The sequence below is a fragment of the Natrix helvetica genome (assembly GCF_964273705.1).
Source record: "Natrix helvetica genome assembly, chromosome: 1".
Lineage (NCBI taxonomy): Eukaryota > Metazoa > Chordata > Lepidosauria > Squamata > Natricidae > Natrix > Natrix helvetica.
The window spans coordinates 374,775,520-374,792,622 of record NC_138548.1 but is presented as its reverse complement, the minus strand read 5'-3'; the positions used below and the strand labels follow the sequence as shown (position 1 = coordinate 374,792,622).

Genomic DNA, 17,103 nt, shown 5'->3' with positions numbered 1-17,103 from the left:
CGCCCCACAAGCCCCATTTTCCGGTTTTTTGCAAGGAGGTAAATTGCTGGGAGGCACAGGCCAAAGGGGTGGGGTGGGGGCTGTTGGGTGGGTGGGGCTCATCTCAGCTACATTCAGTGCATAAGACACACCCAAATCTTCACCCTCTTTTAGGGAGGAAAAGGTTCATCTTATACTCTGAAAAATATGGTAGCTTCTGTGTCATAATATACTCTCTGCTTCTAGGAGTTTCCAGTGACATCTATGGCAGACTAGACATTTTTGAAGAAAGTGGGACATCATTACAATGGCGATGGGAGCTCTGAGTGCCAGTACTAGCCCCTGAAATCTCTCCAAATAAAGGCGAGATCAGAAGATAACCCACTTGTTCTCCGAACAGCTGCTCCCCATAAATAAATGACAGACTGAATGAATGAATGTTGAGTGGCTGGGAGGCATAAGATATGCTGGCACAGATATGTTGTAGCTTATTTAGACGTTAACTCCTGCTGAATTTCATTTCTAATGACAATAATTTTACAAGAACGTATTAATGAAGACCAGTGTGTCCTGTTACCAAAAAGACAGTTAAAGGACAATGTCTGGTTTGGTTCTGCAACTCAACAAGACAGACACAGACTTCAGAGGATAATTAGAAGTGCAGAAAAAACAATTACTGCCAACCTGCCTTCCATTGAGGACCTGTATACTGCACGAGTCAAAAAAAAGGGCTGTGAAAATATTTACAGACCCCTCGCATCCTGGACATAAACTGTTTCAACTCCTATCCTCAAAATGACTCTATAGAGTGCTGCACACCAGAACAACTAGATACAAGAACAGTTTTTCCCCCAAACACCATCACTCTGCTAAACAAATAATTCCCTCAACACTAAACTCTATTACTATTAATCTTCTCATTGTACATATCACCCATCTCTTCCCACTGATGACTGTATGACTGTAACTTTTGCTTGCATCCTTACAATTTATATTGATTGTTTCCTAATATGATTTGATTGCGTATTTGTACCCTATGACTATCATTAAGTGTTGTACCTTATGATTCTTGACCAATATATATTTTCTTTTATGTACACTGAGAGCATATGCACCAAAGACAAATTCCTTGTGTGTCCAATCACACTTGGCCAATAAAGAATTCTATTCTATTCTATTCTATTCTATTCTATGTTAACAATTGTTTAGACATTTTAGAATATTTTAAACAACATACTGAAAAATAAACTGCATAGATTCTTTTAGACACATAGAAGCCTTTTGACGGGAATTTCGTATTTAAAGTTTGGGAAGATATGAATTTTGGTGAAAGCCAGAGGTGGTATTTGCCAGTTCACCGAACTACTCAGAATTTCTGCTAACTGTTCTCCAGAACCTGTTGAATTTCACCCCTGATTCAGAGGGAATTCAGAGTTCAGGAAGAACACTAATGCTGCTGTAGTGCATTGAAAAACTCTAAATAAATAGATCACCAAAGCCTTTCCCAGTGACTTAAGAAGCACCCATGAGTGCAGGGATTCCTAGTTGGATGCTGGTGAAATCAGGAGTGAATGAGCTAGAGGCAATTCCACCCCCTCCTTTGGACTCACTGGATGTATTCTTTGGTAGAGGGAGACACATTGAAATGGTGAAATGGGCGCATAACCATATTTTCAGAAGCAATCCCACCAAGGATATAGTCTGCTGACTTGAAATCATGCACTCGCTGTGTTATACTCCCTTCCAAAGTCAAGGAGCATTTGGTCTTCCACATCCCACAGGTTGTCGGTAGAAGCGGCAGCAACAGAAGAAACACCAGCAACATTTCTGGTGAGGATTAGAAGAATTTTCTGTGCTTCACAACTCTTTAGGATCATGAGGAGAAACTTTCTAAGTCCTCTTGAGCCTTTGATTCCTTTTCAGAAAGTATAGGAGTGGAGAAACCTTACATCGTCTTCCTCTAAGTTGGACCTTGGTCAAAGTCCAGCCTCAGTAGACAACAGGCATTCAGGAGTCAGTCTATGCAGACTTGGATGGAAAACATCGCCTGATCTTTTTGATGCTCAAAGACGATCTTGGCAAAGGTCCCTGGGGTGATTTTTATGACGAGAAAATGATGGTGATTTTCATAATCATAAAGCAAAAAACAACAGACCTGGCGACAGGCTCGATTCTCTCTGTGACTGCAGTGCAGGGCCAGAGAAAACATGTTGACCAGGGTCCCACTGCAGTATCTTCCCCTGGGATGATTCACTGTCCAAACTTAGATAAAACTTTTTAATGTAGAAAAGTCAAGATATATTTTAGAAGTGTCTTTCTCAACTTTGACAACGGTAAAGATCGATGGTAGATAGATAGATACAATACAATACAATACAATAGTAGAGTTGGAAGGGACCTTGGAGGTCTTCTAGTTCAACCCCCTGCCTAGGGAGGAAACCCTATACCATTTCAGATGGCTATCCAACATCTTCTTAAAGACTTCCAGTGTTTTTTTTTTTCAACAAAATTTTTATTGGTTTTACAAAAAATAATCGGGAAAAGGGATGGTGGATAAAGTTACAAATTTTGACAGCTACATTATGCAGGAAACGGCCCTCCCCCCATTCTCATAACTTTCATTTATTATTACATTAAATTGTTACTACTTAATAATATTTTGTCAGCATATGACCTTTTATCTTCAAATAATTTCAATCATTTTATATCAAACAGATTTTCAGTTCATTTTTGTGATCTGAGTTTTCTAGATGTTGCCTCTTCCCCCCCCCCCTCCAGCAGAGCTCCGGCACCTCCCGTGTCCTGTGTGTCCCGTGTAGTGTCATCAGATTTATCTAGGAGGACTTTGTTTTTTTCCATGAAGGCCTCAGCCTCCATAGTTGTGTTGATTCTAATTCTCGTGTCCTCCCAGAATATTAACATACCTTCTGGCATAAGCCATCTGAACCACACCCCTTTCTGGTATAATTTCTTCGCTAGAAGTGAATAATTTTTTCTTTTATCTCTAACTTTCTTTGGGATTTGTTTCAGAATGGCTATTTCTCTATCCTTGTATTTTAATACTTGCCCCCTTTGTGCACTCAGAATCTCATCTCTTGTAGTCTTTCTGAGAAATTTAATCTGAACATCCATTGGAACGTTATGTGCTCTGGCATAAGCTGAATTTACTCTATAGACCAGGTCAATATCCCACCCCAACTGTTGTCTGTCATTAAAGACTTCCAGTGTTGGGGCATTCACAACTTCTGGAGGCAAGCTGTTCCACTGATTAATTGTTCTCACTGTCAGGAAATTTCTCCTCAGTTTTAAGTTGCTTCTCTCCTTGATTAGTTTCCACCCATTGCTTCTTGTTCTACCCATAGGTGCCTTGGAGGTTTTGTTCTACCCTCAGGTGCCTTGGAGGTGCCTTGGAGGTTTGACTCCCTCTTCTTTGTGGCAACCCCTGAGATATTGAAACACTGTTATCATGTCTCCCCTAGTCCTTCTTTCTCTTAAGCTAAACATACCCACTTCCTGCAACTGTTTTTCATATGTTTTAGTCTCCAGTCCCATAATCATCTTTGTTGCTCTTCTCTGCAGTCTTTCTAGAGTCTCCACATCTTTTTTACATCGTGGCGACCAGAACTGAATGCAGTATTCCAAGTGTGGCCTTACCAAGGCATTATAAAGTGGTATTAACACTTCACGTGATCTTGATTCTATCCCTCTATTTATGCAGCCTAGAACTGTGTTGGCTTTTTTGGCAGCTGCTGCACACTGCTGGCTCATATTTAAATGGTTGTCCACTAGGACTCCAAGATCCCTTTCACAGTTACTACTACTGAGCAAGGTATCATCTATACCAGTGATGGCGAACCTATGGCACGCGTGCCACAAGTGGCACGCGGAGCCATTTGTCAGGGCACGCGAGGTGCTGCCCTGTCAGCTGGCCAGCGCGCATACGCGCACTGGCCAGCTGAGTTCACCTTTTTAAAAGCTATTTTTCACCTTCCCCAGGCTCCAGAGGCTTTATAGGAGCCTGGGGAGGGCGAAAAGAGCCTCCCCCCCGGAGGCTTCAGGGACCGTCCCTGAAGCCTTCAGAACGCTTAAAACCACACTCCGAGCAAACCGGAAGTGACTTCCGGGTTGCTCGGAGGGTCGTTTTAAGCGTTCCAAATGCTTCAGAGACCATCCGAGGCTTCCCTCACGCCTTCGGAGCACTTAAAACGACCCTCCGAGCAACCCGGAAATCACTTCCGGTTTGCTCAGAGGGTGGTTTTAAGTGTTCCGAAGGCTTCAGGGACCGTCCGAGGCTTTCCTGATGCCTTCGGAGCACTTAAAACCACCCTCCGAGCAACCCGGAAGTCATTTCCGGTTTGCTCGGAGGGTGGTTTTAAGCGCTCCGAAGGCTTCAGGGAAGCCTCCGGACGGTCCCTGAAGCCTCCGGAGGCCCTCCGGGGGGTCGGGGAAGGCTCCTTTCGCCCTCCCCAGGCTCCTATAAAGCCCCTGGAGCTACTGGGGAGGACAAAAAAAGCATGTAAAAATGGGGCGGTTGCGCGTTGTGCGCGCATGCGCACTGGGGGGGTCACGCATTGCATTATGGGTGCGGCACACCCGCACTCGACCCCCCTGCGCTCTCCCCACTTGTGGCACGCGAGCCAAAAAATGTTCACCATCACTGATCTTTACTGTACCTGTGCATTCTGTTTTTGTTGCCTAAATGTAGAACCTTACTCTTTTCACCATTGAATTTCATTTTATTAGATAGTGCCCAATGTTCAAGTTTATCAAGATCCTTCTGTATCTTAAGCCTATCTTCTGGAGTGTTGGCTGTTCCTGCCAGCTTGGTGTCATCTGCAAATTTGATGAGTTCCCCATTTATTCCCTCATCCAAATCATTGATGAAGATGTTGAAGAGTACTGGGCCTAAAACAGAGCCTTGGGGTACTGCACTGCATACTTCCCTCCATGTAGATGCAGTTCCATTGAGGACTACCCGTTGAGTGCGGTTGGTCAGCCAGTTACGAATCCATCTGGTGGTTATGCTGTCCAACCCACTTTTTTCTACTTTATCTAGTAGTAGGTTATGGTCTACCTTATCAAAAGCCTTACTGAAGTCCAAGTAAACTATATCAATGGCATTCCTCTGGTCCACTAATTTTGTCACATTATCAAAGAATGCAATAAGATTAGTCTGGCATGATCTGTTTTTAACAAATCCATGTTGGCTTTTGGATATTACTTTGTTTGCTTCTAGGTGTTCGCAAATTCGTTGCTTGATTATTTTTTCCAGAATCTTTCCTGGTATTGAGGTTAGGCTGATAGGTCTGTAGTTTCCTGGATCTATTTTTTCCCCTTTTTGAAGATGGGAACCACATCAGCTCTTTTCCAGTCCTCTGGTAGTTCCCCGGTGTTCCAGGATCTCTGAAAGATATAATTCAGTGGTTCTGAGATCTCGTCTGCTAGTTCCTTCAGAACCCTGAGGTGTAATCCATTAGGTCCTGGTGATTTGAACTCATCTAGGGTAGACAGGTGCTCACTTACCATTTTCTTCCCTATTTCAATTTGTGTTCCTAATCTGATTTTTGTGGTGCTGCTTTTAATAGGTTGGACTGTTTTATCCCTTTGTGTAAAGACAGATGCAAAACATGAGTTAAATAGAGCTGCTTTCTGCCTGTTGCTTGTCACCTTCTTGCCACTTTCTCCTAGCATTGGACCAATTGTTTCCTTAACCTTTTTCTTGTTTTTAACATTTATTTATTTATTTATTTATATTTGATGCTTCTAAACCGCCCCCTCTCCCGAAAGGGACTCGGGGCGGTGTACAGTTCATACAAAATATAACAGAATACAATAAAAAAGTTAAATATGTACAGTTGACAGTTGACATGGAGGAGGTTAAAATGCAATTAAAAGAACTGTACAAAGCTAATATAAATATAAGTTTAAACCCCTAAAATAGATACAGTAAATTAAAAAACCCCTAAAATAACCAGATATAATACATTTGCCAGGAGGGACAGTTGTAATTATTTGAAATAACATATGATTCATATTTGTCATATTAATATCAAAGTATTTTATCTTCTTCTCAATCTTAAAACCTGTTTTATTCATCCGTTCTGCTTTATCTTATGTTTCTGTTTGTTTGTGAAACCCTGCTAATAGACCAAATTATTTTAGCACCCTGATTTCCTTTAATGGATTGTGAGTGAATGTGTGGCTGGCTGCCACACGGTGACCTCGTCTGCTTTGAGTGTGGACCCTTGCAAAGGTGAGCCGGAGCTAGGCATCGAAACCTCTGCAGAGGTGAGCCTGACTGAGCTCGGCTATGGGACCCCAGCTGGGGTGCGCCTAGGTTAGGCGGGCCTGATACTGCCAAGGAAGAACGGACTCCATGATGTGTTGCAACGCATCAACCAGCTCAGCAAGATCCAAAGACCCCGGCTGCCCGATTGAGACGGTATTTATTAAAATCATACAAAAGGTTTCTGTGTTACAGCGTGTTATTACATGATTGGTTAAAACATTTGTTACTGGGCAGGCTTTGTTCACTTGTCACGTATACGTGTTACCGGGCAAGCTTGTTCACATGTTACAAAAAGATGTTACAGAAGACTGTTGCATAGAAATGTTGCAAAGCGAAGAATGTTGCATAGAAATGTTGCAAAGCAAAACCTTGAGCAAGCTTTGTGCCGGCTTAGCAGAAATGTGATGCAGCTAGCAACTTTTAAACATGACCGCTACATCTCCTCTGTTTTTACTTTTTTAAAGCTGAAAACATGGAGCTTTTACGTCCATGGAGGTGAGTGCTATTTCAGGTTGCGTGTTGCCCTCCGACCCCAGGCTTCCTGTGTCCGCACCTACCATTCTTTCAGCGTCATCTTCTGAATCATTATCCGGGGAGAAATGTAGCAAGGGTTGCTTACTTTCATCTGTGGGTATCAACATATACGCATTATTCTCAAGCATCATATTAATTTGTGCAGTAGTTTTTGCTTCAGCAATGGCATTCAAACTACGCTTAATCATGAATACAAAAATAGGCAATAAGCAAGGTAATAGTATACATCCCATAGCAATCATTGCAACAAATATAAAAACAGCTTTTAAACCTGGGAATTTGGGTAAAATACCATCGAACATACTTCCAAAATCAAATCCATTCCATGTTTGCACAGGAACATGGGCAATTTTCATCATTTTGTCAGTAATTTCCTTAATTACTTTACCACTTTCATCAATTTCAATACAACAATTAGTTAAATTGAATTTTCCACATACTCCTCCTTCTTTGGCAAGCAGGTAGTCTAGTGCAAGTCTATTTTGCATTATGTATGTTCTAGATTTTACACTTTCTTTGGCTAATTGTGTCAAGCCTTTGACAGTCTCATTTGTTATTATTTCTACTACAGCCTGTAAACGAATAAGTCGGTTTAATAAGTAGATGGGTGTGCGATATCCATACATACCATCTTCAGCCCATGTGGCAGGGCCGTATACTTGTATGATACGTTCAGCTGGCCATTCATCATTTCCCCATGTGCCTTGGTTCCCTCCCACGACAACTTTACCTATTGAGGAAACAACGTCCTCGCGCTTTCTGCGGTGGTTCCCTATTTCGTCGTAAACGGGGACCCCTAAGACTTGTCGTGTGTTTAGTGGGAGGAGAAAAAACCCAGGTCTAATAATGCCCAAGACACATGTTCCGCACCAATTAGCTGGGAGGTGTCCATAGGCCATTTTTCCACATATCCAATACAGCCCATCGGGTGCTAACCATGTGAGTGATTGATTGTTTGGGTTTGTCAAGAACTTTTTCATGTTTGTGACTTTAAACAAAGCAGTTTCGTCTTGTCCAGCTGAGCTATTTTTTCCTGACCACCATATCCCATTTTCCCATTTCCCAGTACAAATTAAGTTCCCTACTTTTGTACATTTGGAACCAACAGGTCTGGAGAAGCAAACATTTCCCACAAGATTTGTTGTAAGAGTCCAGTCCCCATCCTTCCCTTTTGTGTATGACAAATTACCTAGCTTGTCCATCTCCAATATTTTAGAATAATTCAGTTCTTGGGCTTCCCAGGGCCATTTTTCCCCCATGTTGGTTCCCCCACATACAAAACAATTAGTAACATTCAATGTGTTAGCAATGTCCTCTGCTAATTGGACAAAAGTGTTAGTAACATGTTGCGGTATTTCGGGGATATTCAATTTCTCAATTTCCTGATAAAATGACCAAAAAAGTCCTTTAGTTGTTCGCAATTGCTTAGTTTGCTTGGTTACTGTCCAGCGCAACGCAATGTGTGGGTCTCTACCACTTGCTTCTATGGCCAAGCCATATTCTACTTCCCATGTTTTGGTAGGTGTGCAGGTTATGGTAATTGGGTTGCACGAATTTCTTGGACACTTGCTGTTGGCTATGCCCGTTTCCAACTTGCATTTATGGTTTCCACCAGGTGGATCCCCAGACCACATGCTGACACAGGACCAATATGGGCAAAAGCTGTAAGTGTCCCGTTCGGAGCAAGTCCCTTTGTTATTGTAGCACATGTATTTTCGTTCGAGCATGAGACTCCTTTCCCATTGTAATGTCCCACAAGTTGATTTCCAACAGTTGCGATTGATTGCTAAACAAGCGTCAAAACTGAGGCGAACTTGCGTGTTGAGGGATTTAAACTCAGTTTTGTTGAGTAATTCTTTTCTACCGCATTCAATGGTGTAAATGGACATCACATATGTAGTAACTGTTTTCGCTTCTTTTGGGTTGTAACATTGAATCTTGTTGTTAAGGGTACACATGTGATATACAGTATTATTGACTCTACAAGTTGATGGATTAGTAATTTGACAATGTTCAGGTTTGATGGTATGATATATCAATGTCTTAGAGACCTTGCCATTGTGTATTGTGGTGGTGATGCAATCGCTACAACTTTGATTGTTAAGTGGTGCAGCACGCCGAATTCGTGAGAAATGAGTGGATTGTTTCTGGAACAACAATAAAGTCAATCTGGCAGAAGTGGCAAGTCCTTTAACTATTTTGGTAATTTCACACTGATATAGTCCCAAATCTACTGCCTTAGGGTTTTTGACAGTCAATTGAGTAGTACGGAAATGAAATGTTTGTAAATAATGTTCTGAATCTTCAGGAAGCCATGTGTTGTTAAAAAACCATCGCCAAAAAGTACCTTTTTTCTTGATAGGATATCGTTGTCGACACGACATGGTGGGAGCATATGGCACTCCTTGTATGAAGGTGTAGCGTACCTGGTGTGTTCGTATGAGGGAATTGTGAAAATCAGGTGCAGTTCGGCGAATCCTTGCTCCTGGGAGAGGCTCGCTTACTCCTGGTACATAGTCTGGAATTTCTTTGGCGTTCCACAAACAAGTATTCACATCGCATGGCTCTGGAAAACAGCATGAAAAATGGCGAAGCAAAGTTCTTGAAGAGGGGTAAGGAGAGGTGCGGACAAGAGTCATCCAAGAAAGAAAAATTGAGGATAATGGAGGATAAGGCACAGAGGGTGTTGAGTAGAGATAAACAGTTTGGTTAAAATAGGTGTTATTGGACAAAAATCCGATGCACGAGTAGGAGCCAATAGTTTGAGGAGTTACGTGTAAAGAAAGACGAACTTGACAAGAGTCATGATATAAGTATTGAATTAATATCAAAGGTTTTAAAGAAGGGAAAAGAAATTGGCCCTGATGCTGCAAGGCATAGGGGCAAGCAGTGAGAAGAGTGTCTTTGAACACAAAAGTCACATGAGTGTCAAGAGGTGCAAAAATCACCTGAGGGTGAGCAACAAATTGAGCAGAGGCATAAGATAACAATGAGAGAAAGAGTTTAAAGAAAAAGGAGTGAGATGTCAGGGGGAGAAGAAAAGGCAGGGTCATCTTGATCTTCTTCTGGTATGTGGTGATATGGACGAACACAACGAGCAGGAACCCAGAGAGTCTTGTCATCAATTTGTACCGCTGCGTAGCCTTTCCCCCAAGTAATCAATTGAGCCGGACCTTTCCAGTGTGGATCCGGCAATTGCCTGTAGTAAACAAGAGGTCGGGAGGCAGGGAGAGGAGGTTTAGAAAAGTGACGAGAGGCTGCAGAGGAAGCAGGTGTGCCAGTAAGGTTAAGAAAGTTGATAGTATAAAGGCAAGCATTTAGAATGTTTTGCAACATCGGGAGATTGGGGGGGTGTAACCCTTTTGACCCCATATGCCGATCAAGAGCTATTTTCAAGGTTTTATTTGCTCTTTCTACTATTGCTTGTCCTTTTGAATTAAAAGGAATTCCAAATTTGTGAATAATGGACCACCTATAACAAAATTGAGCAAAGGCAGAGGAGGTATAGGCGGGACCATTATCAGTTTTTTAAATTTTTGGACACTCCAATGTTGCGAAAGATCGAATGCAGTGATTAATTGTTTGCTTGGTATTCTCACCCCTTTGCGGGGTTGCCATAATAAAACCCGAAAAAGTGTCCACAGAAACATGAAGGTATTTCCATGGGGCAAAGGGAGAATATTGAGTGACATCCATTTGCCAAGTTTCACAAGCCTCAGTACCCCTTGGGATATTGTTAGCTTGGAGACTACACGTGGGGCATTGTTGAATAATGGCAGTTGCTTCTGCCATTGATATGCCAAATTGCTTCATCAAGGCTTTTTTGTTTTGATGAAAAAAGGTGTGACTTTCACCTGCTGTTAATGGGGCAGGCTGAGGTGAAACAATAGTTAGAGGCATCATTTTGCAGGCCTCGTCTGCCATGTGATTTCCTTCAGATAGGAACCCAGGCAGATGCTGATGACTACGAATGTGTGCTACAAACAAAGATTCAGTCCTTGCGTGTAGTGCTGTTTGTAATTGTGTAAACAACATCAAAAGAGAAGGTGTTAAAGAGGGTGAGATATAGGCATTAAAAATGTGCAAAGTTAATTGAGCAACATACAGACTGTCTGTGATGATATTTAGAGGTTTGGAAGAAAATAATTCCAAAGCTAGAATAAAAGCTGCCAATTCAGCCTGTTGTGCAGATGTTTGTGTATCAGTCAATTTCTTATGCCATATCTGTTGTGTATTCCAAGTACATGCACCATGATTTTTGGACCCATCTGTGAATACGGTTAACGCATCTTTGATGGGTTGTGATGTTATTGGTGTAAAAAATTGTATCGGAATGGTCTTAATAACTTGTAGCCTTGGGTCAGCTGGCAAATGACATGAAATTTGACCAGGCCATTCCGTGAGTGCATCTTGGAGAAGGATAGAATTTTGAAAAAGAGGTTCCCATTGAGATAACTTGAAAGGGAGGTAAAGCGGAACAAAATCCATACCCATTAAGGCACGGGTTCTTCTTCGTGCTTTTTCAATGAGCAAAGCCATTTGGGCTGCTCTGGGTGTGAGTGAATTACGAGGTGTATGTGCTAGATATAACCATTCTAAAATGTAAAGTTTAGGTTTTGGGATTAAACATGTAAAAAGCAAATTTTCCATATATATCCCCAAGTAATTAAAGGAATCGGTGTTTTGTCTGGTAAAAATATACCAGAGGGAGAGGCAAACTTGTTTTTTGTTGAAAATGCCTCTGATAAGTGGTCAAATTAGAAAGTGAAAAAATTCAAGTGATTGAAAGTAAATAAACAAGGATTGGGTTTTGAATCATCCATGTGCCAGAGTTCACAAGTCCTCACATACACAAGTCCTCACATATTCATATCTGTGACTTTCTGAAAAAACATATCTCTGACTTTCTGAAAAAACATATCTCTAACTTTCTTTCACTTACTGAAATCCTTACAAAAACATATCTCTAACTTTCTTTCACTTTCTGAAATCCTTTCTTGTTGCTTGTACAAAATGCACATTGATTCGGTCTCAAAATGACCTCACCAACTGCCAAGCTTCAACTGTCCTTATCAACTTGCCTATTTCCTCTCTTTTGTTTCTGCAACATCTCCAGTACCTTTCAACAAAGCACATCTTTTTCCCACGTTTAGGTCAGATGCCTTTTACAACATTCTCATCCCATCTATATACAAAGTAACCTTATTCTGGCTCCAATATCTGATCTAAATGTCCGTGTGAAACTAATCTGGATTCTAGCAAAAATGTTACTCATTCTTTCTGACTGCATTTTGTATTTTTAGGTCATCTCTGTTAAAATTCTAAAAGGCACAGCGATCAGCGCTGCAAACAAACAAACAAACAAACAACAGACCAATAAACAATTAAACAAACAGACGTGACTTCTGTTACAAAGTGCACGCAAACATAAAAACATGAAAGAAAAAAAAACACAGCTTCAAAAATAAAACAAACAATTAAGATAGTTTGAGTATACTCTGAAATATGCAGGCATCAGATATCACCCTCAACCCCACCTTTCTGAGCCTCGCAGGGAGAGGAGAAAAAAAAATGGTGAAAAGAACACAGCCCCCCCTTCCTCCTGCCTTCTCACCAGAGGCAAAGAGGGGGGGTGAGAGGAAATGGAAAAATGTTTTGTTAAAACGACAGGCTCTTTTTTCCTAGGAATACAGGGAGAAAATATTTATCATTCATTCAAAAACACCTTTTTTAGCACCACACACGCTCTGTTTTTTAACAAACCTTACATTTCAAGCATCCAATACTGACTACATACACACCCATTCACACCTATAGTTACATTTCTTTTGCCACATTAATTTTACACACTATCATTATGTTACAGACATGCCCCTCCTTGGATTTTTACACTCCCTTTTAAAATAACACTTTCCTTGAGGTTTGCTGCCTTGTAATAAAGCAGCTACTAAAGTTTTATAAAAAGATATTCTTATGTCCTGACACACTTTAATCATATCTACCAAATCAAAATCATTTTCAAAACCAATAATTGCTCTCCAGCATTCAAACGTTCACCAACAATTCCATTTGAGCCTGCAATATATTAAAGCGATACAGGCTCTTTCAAAAAAAAGAAGGGGGGGGAGGTGTGTGTGTGGGGAGCAGCAAGCAAAAGCCGACACAGAGTCTTTTTAAAGAGGGAAAAGTGTGTGTGTGTGGGGGGAAACAACAGACATCCCGGAAAGGGGGAGGTGGGGGGAGATAAAAGGCAGACACACAAAGTCAGACTTTTTTTTGCGAAGCAGGGCAAGGGAGGTTAGAAAAAAGCAATCCTTTAAACTAATTACTTTATGATCTTGTGGAATAAATTTAGGTGGAGAGGCAGAAAACATATGTTTATTCCCCTCCTCTTTTGCTAATTGTTCCTCTAACCATGGAGGAGCTGAAAAATTAACATCTCCATGAGGAGTTGAAAGGCCAATTGAAAATAATTTTGAAGAGAGAATTTTTACTTGATAGATAACACTTTTGCAGGGGCTCTTTGTGTCTTGTGGAAATAAATCCCAATCTTCCACATAGACATTTTTATGGAGCCTTTGCCAAATAAGCCGGACATTGTTTTTCTAAGTACTAGAAAAATTTACTTAAAGAAACTTTAGAAAGAGGATAGTATTGCCATTAATTTTTTGCAAATTATAGGCCTTCTCGATTAAAAGTGAAAGTTCATCCCTAACCTGAATGAGACTTTGAATGTGAGGAGCTCATACTCACGATGCGCTTGCCCGCCAGGTGCGTGAGATGAGAATCAAGGCGCCGAACACGTAGACACGGGACTCGGCGTGAGACGTCCGAAAGGCAATTCGGCACGTCGGGGTCACCAGTTGTGAGTGAATGTGTGGCTGGCTGCCACACGGTGACCTCGTCTGCTTTGAGTGTGGACCCTTGCAAAGGTGAGCCGGAGCTAGGCATCGAAACCTCTGCAGAGGTGAGCCTGACTGAGCTCGGCTATGGGACCCCAGCTGGGGTGCGCCTAGGTTAGGCGGGCCTGATACTGCCAAGGAAGAACGGACTCCATGATGTGTTGCAACGCATCAACCAGCTCAGCAAGATCCAAAGACCCCGGCTGCCCGATTGAGACGGTATTTATTAAAATCATACAAAAGGTTTCTGTGTTACAGCGTGTTATTACATGATTGGTTAAAACATTTGTTACTGGGCAGGCTTTGTTCACTTGTCACGTATACGTGTTACCGGGCAAGCTTGTTCACATGTTACAAAAAGATGTTACAGAAGACTGTTGCATAGAAATGTTGCAAAGCGAAGAATGTTGCATAGAAATGTTGCAAAGCAAAACCTTGAGCAAGCTTTGTGCCGGCTTAGCAGAAATGTGATGCAGCTAGCAACTTTTAAACATGACCGCTACAATGGATCATCCAAAATCAACCCCAAATCATCTGCAAAAGATCTTAGATTGTAAAGTAAGTCTAGTTTTAATTTTTTTACTCCCAAAATTCTGGTCCTATGTCTCTATTCAGTACTACATGAACTATAAAAAGCAGAAAAGGGGACAGAGGGCAGCCATGTCTTGTTCCTTTGGTATTGTTAGATCCCTACTAAGTTGTGCTTTCTGTAAATGGACTTTCTTTGCCCATTTTGTAAAATTTTCACCAAAATTCATATCTTCCCAAATTTTTATTTTTTTTTTATTTATTTATTTATTTATTTATTTATTTATTTATTTATTTATTTATTTATTTATTTATTTATTTATTTATTTATTTATTTATTTATATTTGGTGCTTCTAGACCGCCCCCTCTCCCAAAAGGGACTCGGGGCGGTGTACAGTCCATAGAGAATATCACAAAATACAATAAAAAAGTTAAATATGTACAGTTTGGAGGAGGTTAAAATGCAATTAAAAGAACTGTACAAAGCTATATAAATATAAGTTTTAAATCCCTAAAACAGACACAATAAATTAAAAACCCCTAAGATAACCAGATAATAATACATTTGCCAGGAGGGACAGTTGTAATTATGCCAGGCCTGCTAATCGGAACAGGTGAGTCTTCAAATTTTAAATAAGAAATTCCCGTCAAAAGGCTTCTATGTGTCTAAAAGAATCTATGTGGTTTATTTTTCAGTATGTTATTCTAAAATGTCTATCACAATTGTTAACATAGAATAGAATAATAGAATAGAATAGAATAGAATAGAATTCTTTATTGGCCAAGTGTGATTGGACACACAAGGAATTTGTCTTTGGTGCATATGCTGTCAGTGTACATAAAAGAAAATATATATTGGTCAAGAATCATAAGATACAACACTTAATGATAATCATAGGGTACAAATACGCAATCAAATCATATTAGGAAACAATCAATATAAATTGTAAGGATGCAAGCAAAAGTTACAGTCATACAGTCATCAGTGGGAAGAGATGGGTGATATGTACAATGAGAAGATTAATAGTAATAGAGATTTAGTGTTGAGGGAATTATTTGTTTAGCAGAGTGATGGTGTTTGGGGAAAAAAACTGTTCTTGTGTCTAGTTGTTCTGGTCTGCAGCGCTCTACAGCGTCATTTTGAGGATAGGAGTTGAAACAGTTTATGTCCAGGATGCAAGGGGTCTGTAAATATTTTCACAGCCCTTTTTTGACTCGTGCAGTATACTAAGGTGACCAACTTTTTTACAATGAAAAGGAGGACAAAACACGTTCTATTGTCCAAAATGCTAAGGTGACCAACTTTTTTACAATGAAAAGGAGGACAAATAAATTGGAAAAAATATATCGTAAATAAAAGAAATATTTTATTCATTGCAACAATAATACACTAAAATATGATATATGCATAATAAAAACATTTGCAACATTTTATATTATAATTATGCTTACATACCTTTTAATTATTATTTAAATGAGTACTTTTCCATTTAATTAATATTTTTGTCAATGTATCATCTTCTAACAATATATTGGAAATATCTGAACAAGAAATATCCTTCATATTGAATTTTACGGCAAGTGCTGCAGCTAGAGTATCAACATTCAATCTCAATTTCTCACTTGATGAAAAATCATTGGCAAGTGAAAAAAACTCTTTCAACTGCTGCATTAGTTCCAGGGCAGCACAAGATAAATTGAACAAGTATAAATAAATGTTCACATGGAATATGTTCATTTTGAAATGGCTGAAAATATCCACCCATCTTTTATCAATTTCAACATGTTGATTTTCCCATTGTATTAATTTTTCAGAATTTAAATATACATTCAGTCTTCTAATTTCTTCAAAGAGACAATTGTCGTCTATTTAAATGTCTAGCATTTCTTTAGATAAAAATTCAACACAAGATTCAATACCTGTTCAATATACTTGCGATGAAGTAAAAAAAACACCATTAAAAACTGTTTAATAAAATACGTCACATAACACGCAACAGATTAGCCTTCAAATATCAAAAAGGAGGACATGTAGGAGGACACTTTTCAAGGGAGGACAGAACTTACAAAAGAAGGACTGTCCTCCCTAAAGGAGGACGGTTGGTCACCTTAAGTATACAGGTCCTCAATGGAAGGCAGGTTGGTAGTAATTGTTTTTTCTGCACTTCTAATTATCCTCTGAAGTCTGTGTCTGTCATGTTGAGTTGCAGAACCAAACCAGACGTTGTCCTTTAACTGTCTTTTTGGTAACAGGACACACTGGTCTTCATTAATACGTTCTTGTAAAATTATTGTCATTAGAAATGAAATTCAGCAGGACTTAACGTCCATATAAGCTACAACATATCTGTGTGAGCATATCTTATGCCTCCCAGCCACTCAACATTCATTCATTCAGTCTGTCATTTATTTATGGGGAGCAGCTGTTCGGAGAACAAGTGGGTTATCTTCTGATCTCGCCTTTATTTGGAGAGATTTCAGGGGCTAGTACTAGCACTCAGAGCTCCCATCGCCATTGTAATGATGTCCCCCTTTCGTCAAAAATGTCTAGTCTGCCATAGATGTCACTGGAAACTCCTAGAAGCAGAGAGTATATTATGACACAGAAGCTACCATATTTTTCAGAGTATAAGATGCACTTTTCCCCCCCTAAAAGAGGGTGAAAATGTGGGTGTGTCTTATGCACTGAATGTAGCTGAGATGAGCCCCACCCACCCAACAGCCCCCCCACCCCACCCCTTTGGCCTGTGCCTCCCAGCAATTTACCTCCTTGCAAAAAACCAGAAAATGGGGCTTGTGGGGCGGCAATAGGCTATGGCAATCCCTGCAGTCTGAAACAGCTGATCATCAGGAGCCCCGTGCTTAAACTA

General features: G+C 40.3%; 1 protein-coding gene across 1 annotated transcript in view; it reads right to left on the bottom strand.

Moving 5' to 3' along the window:
- LOC309383785 (vomeronasal type-2 receptor 26-like) overlaps window positions 1-17,103 on the bottom strand; it is a 261,853-nt gene that overhangs the window by 14,134 nt on the left and 230,616 nt on the right. The window lies entirely within an intron of this gene.